This window comes from Petaurus breviceps, unplaced genomic scaffold (assembly GCF_028583685.1).
Source record: "Petaurus breviceps papuanus isolate PSGF00001 unplaced genomic scaffold, PetGlider_PUasm1.0 90397, whole genome shotgun sequence".
Lineage (NCBI taxonomy): Eukaryota > Metazoa > Chordata > Mammalia > Diprotodontia > Petauridae > Petaurus > Petaurus breviceps.
In genome coordinates this window covers 375138-392035 of record NW_027187239.1, presented here as the reverse complement: position 1 = coordinate 392035, position 16898 = coordinate 375138, and the positions used below count along the sequence as shown (strand labels likewise).

The window sequence follows — 16898 nt, the reverse complement described above, 5'->3', positions numbered from 1 at the left end:
GCAGCAGTGAGCACGTCATCCTGTTCTTCCCCAGTGATTTGCTTATTGAATAAAGGTACATTATTTTGTTCACATTTACCTGTTTATTAAAATTGCTGTCAATGTTCATTAAAATAAGCCCTCCCTTGAAAATAAGCCCTCTGGTGTTTTTCTGTCCATAAAAATTAATAAGACAGTGTCTTATTATCGGGGAAACACGGTAGTAAGTTTCTGAGGCTGTATTATAAACTCAGGTCTTCCTGATTTAGGGCTGGTGCTCTCTCCACTCTGTCACCTAACTGCCCCACACATAGCAGGCTTTTGAAAAATTTTTATTGATTTTTGACTGACTGCCAGGGTGGTCAAGCAACCTGCCCAAGGACCCACATGCAGCAAAGGACTGGAGCTTGACCTCCCACCCATATCCTATGGCTCCAAGACTCTATTCCACTGGACTCAACTTACATCTTAAAGTTTAATTGATGGCATTTGTTCCTTTCTCCAATACCACTTCCCTCTAACAATTTAAGTCTTCTGAGAGCAGTAATGCTAGGGAAAGTGGGAGGGTGACTCAGTGCTTAATAAATCTAGGATTTTACAATTGAATGAATGAACAAAAAATGCAAATCGTTGAAGTCTATATGTGGGAGGGGATCTGTCACAAATATGCTTCTGCCTTCCAGGAGCAGGGGGAGGTGGCCCAGAGAGAGTTTCATTGGGAAAGTTTTGGACTTGCTGTGTGACCTCAGACAAGTGGATGGATCTCTCAGAACCTCTTTGTCTGTCACCCAGGATTCCCAGCTGAGCCCTATACAAGCCTCCAGTTTCTAAATGCCTGAAATCTCATTGATCCTCTTAATTAGGAAGCAAGGACAGAGCCTAGCTTTATTTGTAGCACATACAGGATCTGGGATCAGTTTCCCAACCCACACTGCCACTAAAGGGTTGGCTTCCCAGAGGCTGGCTATTTCTCCATATTCCAGGAGAAATATGTCATTATGAAATGTAGAAGTTGTCTTCTATGATATAGTGTAAGCTTCTGGAGAGCAGACACTGTTTGGTGCCTAGGTTCCAAGAAGAGCCCTAAGAAGGTGTGCATGTCCCCCTCACACACAGCCTCCTATCTGGTGTATTCCCCTCCCCCCCATATCAACACCAGTTAGTGTTTTTCCAAGGTCATCTAATACTACTTAGCAACCCACTATCATTTTAATACCTTATATCTCCTTGATATCATTGCTAACCAGTTAGTATCAATTAGCTTTTATAAAGGGGTGAAAAGCCAGAGCAAGAAACAAAAAATGTTCCCCCCAACCACAACCACAGCTCCCTTCTGGTGCCCCTCAGGCCATGCGGAGAGTGGGCTCAAACTCAAAGCACAGCTCCAAAGCATTCCTCCGGCTAAGCTGGGGTGGGGGTTCAGGGCACCCTGCTCACAGGACATAATGCCATGATTACCTGCAAGTGACTTGCTCAGGGCTGTTTGGGCTCCCCAGCCTCTGCAGCTTCCCCTGAGCTGATGCTGTGCTCTCTGCTTACTGGACCACAATGAAAGCTCAGAAAGGTATTTCCTGTCTGATACTCATTCACTTAGGGTCAGGTGACAATAAATACAATAGAGATGGAAGAGACAAAAGGGACACTTGCACAAGACTCCCAGGTGGGGAGGGACCTCACTGCCAGGAGGTTTCTGGGACTGGGAAATGGAGGAGGGGGAGAAGAGATAAGGAGGGAGGGAGAGAGGCCTCTATGTGTGTGTGTGTGTGTGTGTGTGTGTGTGTGTGTGTGTGTGTATGAGAGAGAAACAGAGAAACTGTTTGGTGCCTAGGTTCCAAGGAGAACCCTAAGGAGGCTAGAATGTCAGAGACAGACAGACAGAAAGACACACAGAGACAGAGACAGAGAGAGGAGAGGGAGAGAGAGACAGAGACACAGAGAGAGGGGAGAGGGAGAGAGAGACAGAGACAGAGAGGGGAGGGAGAGAGAGAGAGAGGAGAAAGAGAGAGAGAGAAAGAGAGAGAGAGAGAGAGAGAGAGAGAGAGAGAGAGAGAGAGAGAGAAATAGAGAAGAGGGAAAGGAAAGAGAGGGACAGAGGGAAGGAAGAGAGACTGAATACCTTCCTTAGAGTCTACTTATGCATTGCAGTATCGATGGGGTACCTGGGGTCTAAATCAATTTGTAAAACCAGTTTGTGCAGTTGTAACTGCAATTTGTATTGTAAAATTGTAATCTGTAAAATCCCTTTCCCAGCCTCACTCTGCCCCTTCCCCCTATCCAAACTCTGCCTGGGCAACACCTTGTGACTCCTTTGTTCTTACTTAATCTCTTCATGTCTCCTCTGCTCTGGCCCAAATACTCCTTTGTCCTTGCCTCAGGTCTCCTCCAGTCTGGCCCAAATCTCATCTAAACTATCTATGCACTAAAGTCACAAGTTCCTCTCAGTCAGCCCTAACCTTTATCTATGCACTGAGGTCCCTTCTGTCCAGTCAGCCCTGACAATGGCAGCCCTACCCTTTAAAAGTAAAAGCCTGTACCCCTCTCACTCGCAAGTCCCCTAAAGGACTCTTGCCCGCTTCTCATAGAAGCGTAACAATAAACTTCTACAACTCTCACTCCAATTAAGCCTGAGACCTTGAATTCTTTCCAGACTTTATTGCAGGTTTTCTGGTCTTAGATAAGATCAGAATTCCTGCTGAACCTAGAGGGAGCCATCCTTCATCATTTTGGCCAGCCAGCCAGGATAGTCTGTGGTCTCAAGCTTTCTTGGAGTTCAGATAAGCTCCTTTACCTCCTCCCTCTCTTCCTGTAAGTCAGGTTCATTCAAGCACCTAGGAAGGCTTGACTGGATGATTCCGGAATCTGGTCTATTTTTTAATAGACCCGGGACACATCCCACATGGATGGGGGACGCCCTGTCTAGGGACAAGTGTCTCCGCGTCTAAAAAAATATACACATATATTTTTTTAGGCAAGGCTTTTCATGTAAGATGTCACAGAAAAGCAGACGACTACAAGTGACTTTGGCTTGGGGGCCAGGAAAGGATGGGTCAGTCTCCCTCCATACCCCGAGACTCACCCCTAGGATATCTTTTGTACAACTGAAAAACACTCGGTCTTCAAGACCTCAAGTAGAAAGGATGGGCCAATTTCCCCCTATACTTGGGGGTCTGTGCCTAGGCTATCTCAAAGCAATCTTACCTGGCCCCAATTGGCATCTATCTCAGGGCCAAGAAAATGTGATTTGTGCTGAGGGTTCCAGAAATCCTCTGTGAGCTTTTGAACCTTCCTGTCAGCTTCTCTCTCTCTTCTCTCTCTCTCTCTCTCTCTCTCTCTCTCTCTCTCTCTCTCTCTCTCTCTCTCTCTCTCTCTCTCTGTGAATGAGTGTGTGTGAGTAATCTGACATCTCTAAGCTTTAAACTGCAGCTGGACTGCAGGACATTCCTTTGAAATGCTGATATCTCTTTCCCTCCTCCTCCTTTCCCATGCTGCTGAATGCAGGCTGGAGAGGGAGAGAAAAAGAGCAAAATATTGTCTTGTTTATGAACAGAAGTTTTAAGATCTTTAAAAGTTTGAAAATCTCCTCCTCTTCTTTCCACTCTGGCCAAGTGGAGTGAAGAAAAGGTGATAAGAATGGGAAGGAATATTTTCCCTCAGAACAAAGAGGGAGGTAGACTAACATTTAACTATTTCCTGCCTCACCTAAAAGTTTTGTGTAACAGAATGCAACTGAAAGGCAACTGAAAGCATTCTGGTCATTTTTTAAAAGTGTCACTCCTAATTTGATGCTAAAGAAAAATAAGAAATCATTTTACTACTTGGCATTTAGGCAAATTGGAATATTTTCTAAGATTTGATATGAAAGGTGAGGTTTTTGGGTTCTCTAGAACTGGGATAAGGGAGTAGGTGCCACTCTCTCTCCCTTTTCTAGGGAAGTCAAAGCTATCACTTTCAAAGACGTTTCTAAGGGGTGGACACATAAAATTTATTGGAGTAAAAGTTAGAATAGCTAAAAACATTTGGCAGGGAGGCATAGCAGCTATATTGAGGACCCCACTGGCAACAGCCCTGGGCCCCTGGGGCATGCAGATGATCCTCTCTCCTTTCAAACCCCTGGGGCCACAACCAAGCTCTGCAACTGTGGGGAGAGGAGAAAAGCCTCTGCACCTGGTAAGCCTAATTTTCTATCAATAATTTTGGTATGTGATGAATTGGAAATGCAATTAATGTCATAATGTCATTGTTCTATTATGGTATCTCTAAATTGTAAAATCCTCTTGTACTGTAAAAATTGAGTGACAAAAAGCAGTTTTCAATCTGAATTTTGTTGAAACTAAAAGATGGAGAAAAAGTGTGAAACGAGCTATGTTACTTTATTAGTTCTGCTAACCCTATGTTAAAATGTTTATTTTGTGTGAATTGGATTTTTTATGTTATAATATCTGATGGTTTAAAGCTCTTATGTTTGAGATACAAACAAATAGTAATAATACTGCTGATATTTGGGGAAATCTTAAGCTTCCAAGTCTGTCTTTGTTTAAAAAGGAATTTTCAGTCAAGATTGTCTAAAATTGTAAGACTGTTAACTAAGTTATTAAGCTACTGTTTTAATGCTAAAACCTAAAACTGTGACAACTTTAGTCTGACTAGTTCTGCCCATTCAGAGCAGTCCTCCTGCTTGTATGAGAATTGGCTAAACAGGGGCATTAAACTGCCAAATCCCCTGGAAACTATCTCTGTTAAGCAAGATCATTGGGAAAAGAACTTTTTTTCAGTCATGTAGTTTTTTTAAATGAACCTAACTTGCTAAGAAGTTTCAAGGATTAAAAAGGATTTCTATAAATTGGCTTACCTGATAAACCTTTATTGCTTATTGCAGCTCCATGAAAATAGAAATAATTATAACTGGCTCTAAGCTGTGATTGTTGAGGCTTGTTGTTTTAAGGTAAAAGGCATTTGGGACCATAACTAAATTTTATTTTGAGTTTGAATTTGGGTATAGCTATCTGCATCAAATCAGTATCTGAGAGAAAATGCCACAAGTTACTCAGAGCCTGTACTGTGGACAGGTGGAAGTCTGCATTTGGTAAAGGCTGGAGGGACAATCTTAGCCTCCATCTGGGATGGGATCCCTCCTGGCTCAGTTTTCCCATGGGGTTCCTTTGAAGAGGAATGTTCCCCACCTATTCCTGAGTCCAGCTTTGAGGTGGAATAGACACTGCCTGGCTGGGTATCTATAACTAACCTGAATTTGAACAGAAGCAAGGATGTTTTATCCTGTCATATTTGGAATGTCACAGGTCCCTGTTTTTTCCTTCTATAGCAGGTTTCTATGATCAGAGCAAGGAGTCAGTAAAAGATGTGAGCTCTTTCATGTTAGCTTACTGGAAAATCTAATATCATGTATGTCTACTATCTAGCTGTGAGGTTCAAGTCAGGAACCTCTTTTGTTAAAGGCAGTACAATTATGTTAGTAAAAGAATAAACATTTATGAGGTATCTTGTCTATGGGAAAATATAAAGGACAGTGAAATAGTCTGAGTAATGGGTTATACTAGCCCATACTCACCCCACTTCTGGTCAATTTTCTCTTACTCCTTTTTGGGCCTTGTTTGTTTAATCTTTTGCTAGATTTGTGTCTTTTAGGCTCAGCACCCTTCACTTACAGGTGACTCATCAGCTGGGAACATTGTCATGCAATCTAACTGACCCATGGAGCCTCCATGTTCAAGGCCTACTACGAACGGGCCCCATTTGTGCTCCCCAAGGATATTCCTTTCTTTGTGGGATGGGTGGGTCAGAGGGTGTGAATTCTGGGGTCGAGGTATGTGCTCCCTGGGATTTCTCGCACCCTCTCTGACTATTTATAACATCACTAAGCCCAGCACTTCTCCTTCTAAACAAGTTAAATGGGTTGTTGGGGACAATGTTCTTCAATCATAGCCTTAGATTATCTGCTGGTCTGTAGTGGGGGTTTTTGTGCCTTAGCTAACACCTCCTGCTGCATGTATATCAGTAATTCTCTACAGGTAGAACTCCACACCAAAAATATACTGGAAAAGGCCAATTGGATGGAAGAAATCCATGAAGCCCTTAGGGCACCAGGATCCTCCTCTTCCTCATGGTGGTCCTGGCTTTTCCCTATACTGGCCCCTTTCCTGGTCCCACTCATCATATTCTTATACTTCTTTTTGGTCCTTGCCTGCTTAACCTCCTTGCTAAGTTTGTCTCTTCTAGGCTCAGTGCATTCCATTTGCAGATGATTGCAGAGGCTGAGTACCAACCGTTGCCTGAAGTCGCTACCCATCACCCCTTGGACCTGGCATCAGCCAAATTTCGGACATTGGCCACGGACCCCACCCTTTGAATGATGATACCCTGAGTGGCAGGGACAGCTCTACGCCCCTCACCAGCGGGAAGCAGCTCGGAAAGCTGAGACCATCGTCCTGTGCCCCCAAATGAATTCGGCTGTCTTCTGTTTAAGGGGGGAATGATGGGGTACCTGGGGTCTAAATCAATTTGTAAAACCAATTTGTAAAACCAGTCTGTGCAGTTGTAACTGCAATTTGTATTGTAAAATTGTAATCTGTAAAATGCCTTTCCCAGCCTCACTCTGCCCCTTCCCCCTATCCACACTAGACCTAGGCAACACCTTGTGACTCCTTTGTTCTTACTTAATCTCTTAATGTCTTAATGTCTCATCTGATCTGGCCCAAATACTCCTTTGTCCTTGCCTCATGTCTCCTCTGGCCCAAATCTCATCTAAACTATCTATGCACTAAAGTCATAAGTTCCTCTCAATCAGCTCTAACCTTTATCTATGCACTGAGGTCCCTTCTGTCAGGTCAGCCCTGACAATGGCAGCCCTACCCTTTAAAAGTAAAAGCATGTACCCCTCTCACTCAAAGGTCCCCTAAAGGACTCTTGTCCACTTCTCACAGAATTGTAACAATAAACTTCTACAACTCTCACTCCAATTCAGCCTGAGACCTTGAATTCTTTCCAGATGCTGTTGCAGGTTTTCTTTCTGGTCTTAGATAAGATCAGAATTCCTGCTGAACCTAGAGGGAGCCATCCCTCATCAGTATGACTCAGTAGCCAATTAAATGTTTTCCATTGTTATATAAGAAACAATAGCAAAATTGTGGGCCCTGATGTGAGAAGATGAGAAGAAAGTCGGTCATTATGTGTTTTCATGCATATCTGGAAACAGGCTCCCTAAATCTCCACCTAGATGTGAAACAGAAAACCTTGTGCATGTTTCAAGGACTAGGGCCTCTCACTGGACAGAACCCCTCCCCCTTATATATAGTTCTTTGTAGTTTTTGTTAACTCCATTTCAGGTTACATAAACTGAGCCTAGGGAGGAGGGAAGTTGCTGAGGATTGTAATTGGAGGTGAGTTATAGTAAGCCATCATGGCATGTCGACCTGGAGTGCAGGTGTTTTGACTACAGGGTAGGAAATTACAGAAGGGAAGAAGTCCCAGGTCAGAGCATTCCTGGGTTTCAGAGATGAAAAGGACCTCAGAGGACATCTAGTCCAACATTTCCATTTTACTGAGGAGGAAACTGAGACAGGAATAGGGGAGTGCATTGCCCCAAGTCCCCCAAATGATTGGCTCCTGCCCCCCCCCATCCCATTTCTAGTAGGTGGCAGAGCTGGGATTTGAACTTAAATCCATTGGATAAAATGAGAGGCTCAAGAAGTACCTTTAAAGAGTCTTAATGATGGCCTTTGCTTTTTGTATCATGGTTATTTCCAGATACAACTCTCCTCACCCAGCCCTGCCTCACTGAAACCTTCCCTTTTTAAAAAGAGAAAGCTCTGGACATCTCACACAGGAAACACTGTGCCGGTGTTTTTAGCATAAAGGAGAGGGCACATCCCTCTGTCTTCTTAGGGCAAGGTTAGTGATTAGAACTATATAGTGCTGGGTTCCATTTTACCATTCCTTTCATTTCTATTGTTGTTGTCCCTGTATGCCTGGGTCTCTCGGCCCTCCTTCAGTTCACATAATCCTCCTGGTTTTCTCTAAATTCTCCCCATTCACTCCTTTTCATGGCACAGTAATAGCCCACCAAATTCCCGTGCCTCCATTTTTGGAGGCCTTTCCTCGACTGATCAGGATCTACTTTGTTTCTGGGTTTTGCTACCACAAGTAGTGTTGCCATGAGTATTTTGTTAAATACGGCATCTTCCTTTCTGGCACTGACTTTCTTAGGGACCAGCCAATGGCCTGTAGGAGGTCAAAGTGACCTTTCTCCTAAGGTTACAAATTATTTTTACAGGATGATCAGACCAATTCACAGTTTTAGACAATGTGGACCCACCTCATGGCTCCTTGGACTTGTCCAACTCGGTCCCAGTGGCCTTTGCATCCTGGCAATGCCTCCAGCCCTCTGGCCACCACTTCCTGAGATGGGTGAGTGCCTTTCTGGAATCCTCACCCACACCAAACTCTAACGTTTCTATCCTGGCCCAGCCCTGAGCCCTAAGGGCTACTTCAGTTCCATTTTGTGTTTTTATCTCCCCACTTGGCTGTAAGCTCTTTGAGGGCAGGATCTGTCTTTCTGCTTGTGTCTCTATCTCCAGCCCTTAGCACCCACCAGGCCCTAGTAAACCTTATTTATTTAATCCATTAATGTGCTGGTGTCACCAGCCCCGGAGGCTTCATTTTTAAGGATGTATGTAATAGCATTGGATTCTGAGGCCTTGGAAAGAGCTCCCATCCTCCCACTGAGGCCTCGGGAGCCAAGGAGACTGGATGGGGTGGTGGTGGGGGGATTCAAGGTCAGGAACTTAAGACTACTTTTCCAGCTGTATCCTGCAGCTCAGGCCTGGCCCACAGACAAGCTTTTTGGGGAAAACAAATGCTGTCCACAGAGCTCAGGGCAAACCCTCCCAGATTAGCAACCCGTTTCTCCTCTAGGAGGAATTATTCTAGGAATAATGGGGTGACAGTGATTCTGTACTCTGTCCTGATAGGTGGGGGAGGAAGGGAAGGAAGGGAGGGAGGGAGGAAAGAAGGGAGGAAGAAAGGAAGGGAAGCGAGGGAGGGAGGGAGGGAGGAAGGAAGGAAGGAAAGCATTGAAGTAGATTTTGATTTATTGAATGCTTTGGTTCTAGCTCATAATCAAGTACTGAGCTGAATAGCTCACAAGTGCCCACCAGGAGTCTATCATTAACTGATCACAATCTAAACCTTGGTCCTTGAGGCCCTCTAGGTCCTTGGGTTCGGCCTTTTAACTGAGACCAAGTTTTACAGAGCACATCCTTTTCTGAAGTGGGGGATTTGTTCTAGGATGTATGGATGTCCAGGGAACCAAAGAATCTGGGTTAATCTTGTGTTTCCCCCTGAGGGCCCCAGGTCCGGAGAGCTTCAGGAGAGCTAGGCAGTGTCCAGAGAAGACAACAAAGATGTAGAAGGCTGGGGTGAATGACCCAGGGCTGTGCAGACTGAAGAGCAAGGGGGTGAGTTAGGAGCTGTGTTTGAGTATCTGAAGGGGTATCACTAGATGAAGGGATGGCCACAGAACCTGAGGCCATTTCTGAGGAGTTTCTTTACTGAGGCTGATGTCAGGAAGCACTATCACCAGGTGGGATGGGAGTCCCCCCTCCCCAGGCTCATTTGTCAGGGTTCTGGGGTATGGGGGTCCTTCTGGGTCTAGGCTGGAATAGACCTGGGCAGCTGCTGTCCCTGCCAACTCTCAAATCCAGTGATTCTGTGCCTGATTCCATAAAGCAGAGTTGTGACTAGAACCTGGATTTTAAGGTTTCTGGTCCAGTGATCTTTTAAAAAACATCATTCCATCAATCACTAAATATTTTGGAAGCACCTAAGTATGTGTTATTTGTGAGCTGGGTGCTAGGGATGCAGGGACCCAAGTGAAGGCCCTGCCCACAGAGTTTACATTCTACTGGGGGAGACAGGATGGACTGTGTATCCTGCCACAGCCCAGCCCCCTCAGTTGGGCCAGAGCCAGGCCCCTGCAGAGCCTGAGGGCACGGGCATCCTGCCCCCCCCTCCCATGGCAAGGAGACAGTTTTGGGCATGATCAGCACAGAAACTTGTTCTGCCTGTCTATGTTTATTTGTTCCTAGGTTTTGCTTTGGTTTTTTAGTGTGGGAGAGAGGGATGTGTGTGAAAGGAAGGACAAATGGAAAGGGCTGAGAGTGGGAGCAGATGCTGCCTCAGTTCTTCCCGGGCACCCTGATTTACTTCTGGGCTTGGGCCACATGGGCTCCAAACCTTCCTCTGTTTCTATAACCTATGAACCACTGATGTCTGCTCACCTCAATGAGAAATGTCCTGGAACCCAGGATGTCTAGTGCCTGAAAGAACGTAGATGGTATATTAGGCTGGTTGGAGGGGGGTGGGGCTGAGGAGGGGGATACTTTTTTCTACCCAGGAAGATCTGAAGGCAGGCTAGGCCACGATAAAGCTGTGAGGAGCCTCTGCTGTTCCCAGGTATAATTCCTTTTACCTTCCTGCTCCTAGTGCCTGCCCCCAGCCATCCCCTCTGTCCCACAAGGCCATTTGCCCAGAATGAGAGGTGGTGAGTAGAGAGGTTACAGATTTGGGCCTAGACAAGCAAACAGGCTTCTGGCTGTCAGAGTTGTCCAGCAATGGAAGGGGCTGCTTTGCCAGGCAGTGAGTTGGAAGGCTTACGAAAGGGGTGATGACCTCTTGTCATGGGAATGCTGTTGATTTCTGTTCAGGTATCAGCTGGATTAGTTGACCCCACAGAGCTCTCAGCTCTGAGACTGTTAGTCTGTCCTTAGCCCTGGGAGGTGGAATGAAAAACAAAGGGTGGAGACCAGAAGTTCAGCCTGGAATTGTCCCCAAGGACGCTCAGGGCTGTGTGGTGGAAGAGGGATTTGGCTTGCTTTGTTTGACCCTGAGGAGCAGGATTCAGAGAAATGGAGGAGTGAGAAGCACCGGCTAGAAGGGCTTGCTTCAGGAGATATTCAGGAGGTGGTGAGCTCTCCTTCTGGGAGGGGCAGCCAGCTACTCCATCAGCAGGACCTGTGCTCCCCAATGACCCCCAGGCCCAAAGCCCTAACCCAGCTGGCCTGTGGAATGAAGGTCCATCCAGCCGGGATCATCACCCAATCACCTTGGGGTCTTCCTTCTCCCTTAAACCACGTTTCCAATCAGTTACAGAGTCTCATCAATTTTCCCTCCATTATATCATTCCACTCACGCCCTGGCTCCACCCTGGTTCAGGCCCCCATCTGACCCTCACCAGGACTATTCCAGAAGCTGTTTTCTCACTGGGCTCCGGGGTCTGGCCTCTGCCCTCTCTGGTTCATCCTCTACTCTGTTGCCCGACTGCCCAAGCACAGGTCTCCCACTTCCCACCCCAGCTCAAGGAGCTCCCATGGCTCCCTACTGCCTCTAGGATCAAATTCAAACCCCTCCGTTTGGCATATAAAACACCAACTTTTTTACTTTATTCTGCATTGCTCCAATTGCCACCTACTGGGTACTCCTCATACATCTCCAGATGCCGGACTTTTGTACAATTTCCCCTGCCTCAAATGCCCTCCCTTCTCACATCAGGCTTCAGAATGCCTGCCTCCCTTCCAAGTTCCATTCAAGAACCACCTTCTATAGAATATCATTTACCTATAGACTTTATCTTCATCCATGGAGTATAATTTATATTACTCTTACTATCTTCCCAGAACTGCACTAAGTACTTTACAAATATCTCACTTGGGGAGTAGAAGCAGGACCTCCCCACTGCTCCGGCTTCCACCTTCCCCAATCCATGTAAAAAGGGGACTCTAAACAACCTTTGGAGCTGCAGAACCCACAAAATGACACAGAGAAGCTAACCTCCCGCTGAGGGCAGGCCAGCAGGAATCGGCCAGAGCAGTGCTCTGGGAGCTGAGACCAGCCCCACACCAAGGCTTTAGCCCCAGGACAGGCCTGACCAGCCACCGGCCAGAGGGACTCCAGATCGGCAGCAGCTGTGGCCCTTTCCAGATTTATCAACACATACATGCAAAGGACAAAGTGAGAGGTCAGTGCAGTCTGGACTTTGGGACCCAGTAAGTGGGAGTGTGTGGATTTTGCCCCCGGGATGAGAAGCCGCTGAGATGCCAGCACAGCCAGCCAGCACCAAGTGGCAGCTTCAGCTCCTGGCCTGCAGAGTGTAGGGGGACCAAGCACCAGTCTGAGGGGTAGTCGCTCTTGCTTTAACCTGCTTGGATCTGGATTGCAGTCTAGGGTGGAGGTCCTGGGGTGTGTGTCCAGCTTGCCAGAGCGTGTGGAGACCTCAGAGAGGGCACCCATCTAAAACCTCTGGCAGCTGAGAAAACCCCAGCATTTGGGACAAAAACGCCCCTGTCTGGTAGCAGATTCCTACTGTGGCAAAAAGCCCAGGTGTCAAGTGACTGAGGGGAGACATGACCAAGCAAAGGAAACAAAGCAGACAGAAGATTCCAACATTAGACTCCTCTTTTGGGGACAAAAAGGATCAAAGCATGGAACAGGAGGAAGACAGTGAAGTCAGAACTCCTGCACCAAAAGCTTCAAAGGAAAATACGAGCTGGTTACAGGAAAATAACACTTTAAAAAACAGACTGACTCAAATGGCAAAAGAGGCCCAAAATGGCAATGAGGAGAAGAATGCCTTAAAAAGTCGAATTTGCCAGATGGAAAAAGAATCTCAAAAGCTCAATGAGGAGAATCATTGCTTCAGAATTAGACTGGAGCAAATGGAAGATAATGACTTTATGAGAAACCAAGATGCTGTTAAACAGATCCAAACAAATGAAAGAATAGAAGGCAATGTGAAATATCTCATGGGAAAAACCACTGACCTGGAAAATAGATCCAGGAGAGATAATTTAAAAATTATTGGACTACTTGAAAGCCATGATCAAAGTAAGAACCTAGAAATCATCCTCCAGGAAGTTCTCAAAGAAAACTGCCCTGATGTTTTAGAATCAGAGGGTAAAATAGAGGTTGAAAGAATCCACTGAAGGGGCGGCCAGGTAGCACAGCAAGTAAGAGCACCGGCTCCGGCTCCAGTGTTGGGATGACCTGGATCAAATCTGGGCTCAGATACTCAGCACCACACCCAGAAATAACTGGCCGTGTAACCTTGAGCAAGTTACTTAACCCTGATTTCTTAAAAAAAAAAAAAAAAGAATCCACTGATCACCTGCTGAAAAAGATCCCAAAAAGAAAACTCCTAGGAATATTATAGCCAGGTTCCGGAATTCCCAGATTAAGGAGAGAATATTACAAACAGCCAGGAAGAAACAATTTGAATATTGTGGAAACACAATCAGGATAACCTAGGATCTGGCAGCTTCTACACTGAGGGATCAAAGGGCTTGGAATATGGTCATTCAGTGGAATAGAGGACTTTCAAGCATTCTTGCTGAAAAAAACAGAGTTGAATAGAAAATTTGACATCCAGGGGTGGCCAGGTAGCTCTGGCTCCAGTGTCGGGATGACCTGGGGATAGAATCCAGGCTCAGACACTTATCACCCACCCAGAAACACCTGGTCGTGTAACCTTGAGCAAGTTACTTAACCTCAATTGCTTAGGGGTGGCCAGGTGGCTCAGTGAGTAAGAGCACCAGCTCCAGTGTTGGAATGACCTGGGGATCAAATCCAGGATCAGATACTTAGCACCACACCCAGAAATAACTGGCCATGTAACCTTAAGCAAGTTACTTAACCTCGATTGCTTTAAAAAAAAAAAAAAAGAAAGACAAGATACAGTATCAAAGTAGAGAATAGAACAAGTGGGAGGTGGGATAGGAGGGAGTGAAATATAGTCAGTCTTTTGCAATATATCTACTATGTTATTGTTTTGCATTAGCTACACATGTACAACCTACACTGAACTGCTTATCTTCCCAGTAAGCGTGGGTCACAAGGGAGGAAGGGAATGAATGAATCTGGAATTCAAAGTTTTAAAATCAAATATTCAAATATATATATATGCATATATATATGTATATATATATCTATATATATATATACTATTATCAATACTATTTTACCTGTAATTGGGAAATAAGATATACAGGCGCTGGGGCATAGAGATCCACTGGAAAAGTCGAAAGGAATATGGGAGAGAGCAGATTGGAGGAGGGGATATCCTGTGGGGCTGCTATTTTGGGGCAGTGGGTAGGGGAAAAACAGGGAGAAAATTTGTAACTCAAAATCTGGTGGAAATGAATGATGTAAATCAGAAGTTAATAAAGCATTTGGAAAAAAACAAACAAATATCTCACTTGATCTTTACAACCCTGGGAGCCAGGTACTATGATCATCCCCATTTTAAGGATGAGGAAAGTGAGGCAGACAGAAGTCAAGTGACTTGCCCAGGGTCACACAGCTAGTAAGTGTCTGAGGTCAGATTTGAACTTGGGCCGTTCTGACTCCAGGTCCAGCACTCTCCATCTCACCCCCTCCATGCCTCACCTGTCCTTTTTCCCACCAGTTCTCCCTCTCCTCCAGTCCTGCCCCTCACTTAACCATCTTGTAGGTAGTGCAGGGGATAAAATGTCAGACTCAGAAAGAGCTGAGTTCAAATTCAGACATGGGTCATGAAGAGTCAGACAAGATGGAAGAAGAATAAGATACTTTAAACCCAGCTCTATGGGTATATGCTGTAAGATCCTTGAGGGCAGGGCCATTTTGTCTGCCATCCTATCCCCAATGCCTGGTAAACAGTAGGCGCCCAATAGGTGCTAGTTGCTGAATGTTTCGCCTGTTTTGATTTTACATTCTTGTAGTTACTATGTTGGCAGGTTCTCTTGAGTCTGATTGTCTCTCTCTGCATCGTACAAGTTTATACAGATCGTCCCATGTTTCTCTGAATTCCTTAAATAAGTAATTAAGGAATAAATTCCTTAAATGAATAAATAAATAAATTTCACGTACAATAACATTTCATTATTTCATACGTCACAATTTGTTCAGCTATTCCCTAATAGATGGGCACTCACTTTTTAAAAATATAGAGTCGGGGCGGCCAGGTAGCTCAGCGAGTAAGAGCACCGGCTCCAGTGTTGGGACGACCTGGAGATCGAATCCCGGGCTCAGACACTCAGCACCACACCCAGAAATAACTGGCTGTGTAACCTTGAGCAAGTTACTTAACCCCGATTGCTTAAAATAAAAATATAGAGTCTTTTGCTACTTTGTAAACCATTATTAGGAATAGTTTGGCACATGTCACAATCAAGTCAGCAACCATTTACTAAGTGTCTGCTATTTATGAGGAGTTGCATTGTAAGTGGGCAGGGTGGCCCTGCTTCTGGGGAGCTCACCACCCCCAGGGGCTCACCATATTGATTCCAGACCTAATGTGGACACCTGAGGTTGGCTTCCACGAGGACAGCTGACTGAAATATAGTCAGGTTAATGTTTGGGGACAGGAAGAAGGGAGAGAGGGATATAAGAGCAGAGGGAGAGCTGGGAAGGGAATAATCCCAAGGAAAATAAGCATCTTGAGCCAAGCACACACTGAAACAGTTCTTCAAAAAGTACCTGGTGAAAGCAATCTTTCTGTGAAATAGAACATGGTGGGGTTCTATTCGTGTGGGAGGGTCGTTTTGGTTTTGGTTTTTTTTGGCCAAGGAAGAGTGGAATACAGGTCTTTGCAAGTTGAAAATTTCATAAAGGAAATATGTTCTGCAAAGGTGGGTGTGGGGGGGAAACAGAACACACTGACTCCTTGGTCCCAAAGGGCAGAAGGAGGAGCCACAGAGAGGCCTTGGAAAGAACCCAGTTTGGTTTGGTTGTCTTGGAAAACATGAGAGCTGCCTCAAATCACAGTGGGCTGTCTTGTGGCCATCTCTGGAGGGCTTCCAGCAGAGGCTGGATGGTCACTTGGATTGGCTGCTAGACCCCCTTTGATACCCCTTCCCACTGGGACCTCAGGCCCTGCTGCCTCTGCCTGGCACACATCAGCTGGACCCTTTAGGGGAGCACCCCTGAATAGAGGAGGGGAGTGAAAAAGGCTACTTAAACAGGCACAGACCCTTTATTCTCCAAGGGTGTCAGGCTGGGCAAGTGAGGAAGGGAATGGCCAGGTTTGCTCTCCTATGGCTCAGCACCACCCCCACCACCCCTACTGCCCAAGTCAGAGAGACAAAGGGAGCAGTGGCAGGAACCTAGGCAAGGGTGGGGGATGCCAAGTCCTGGCATGACAGACAGGATGACCTAACTGTCCTAGCCTGGCATGACCTTTACTCGGGGGCACGTGAGTTCAGGGGTTGCTGGCCCCTGTCTTCTACAATCATTAATCTTTAGAAGGGGAGTGTGTTTACTATTTTGTAATGTGAATATTTGTATGTGGTGCTCAAAAGTTGAGTGAATTCTCAGAGTAGGTTGGGTGCCCATTATGTCAAGTCACAAAGCAGAGTTTCCAAGGGACACTGGCCAGCTTTGAAAGACTGAACATCTGAAAGGCCATCGACTCAATGTCTGGTTCCCAATTTGGAAAGTTGAGCTCTGGCATCAGGGTGTGTGTGTGTGTAAACAGGGGGAATAAACATAAGGCATTACAAATAACTTCCCTTCTCTGGGCCTTAACTTTTGTGTAGATACAATAAGGAAGTGGGCTCAAGTTATTTCTTTAAAAAACAATTCCATTTTATTTTATTTTTAGATTTACATTCTCTCCTTTCCATCCCCCATTCTACTCTACCTCCTCCACTGAAAAGCAAGAAAAACAAAATTCCTCTTACAAACATAGTCGAGCAAAAAAAATCTCCCCATTGGCCAAATACATCTTCCTTCTGAGTCCATCGCCTTGCTAGAGGCGGGCAACATGTTCCAGCACGGATCCTCTGGAATTGTGTTGATGAGAGTTCCGAAGTCTTTCATAGGTTTTCCTCTTTTCAAATCAGTTGTTACTGTACACATTGTTTTCGTGGTTCTTT

The 16898-nt window shown here is 45.6% G+C and overlaps 1 protein-coding gene across 1 annotated transcript in view; it reads right to left on the bottom strand.

Moving 5' to 3' along the window:
- The window catches only part of TMEM258 (transmembrane protein 258), a 428372-nt gene that overhangs the window by 42830 nt on the left and 368644 nt on the right, over positions 1-16898 (bottom strand). The window lies entirely within an intron of this gene.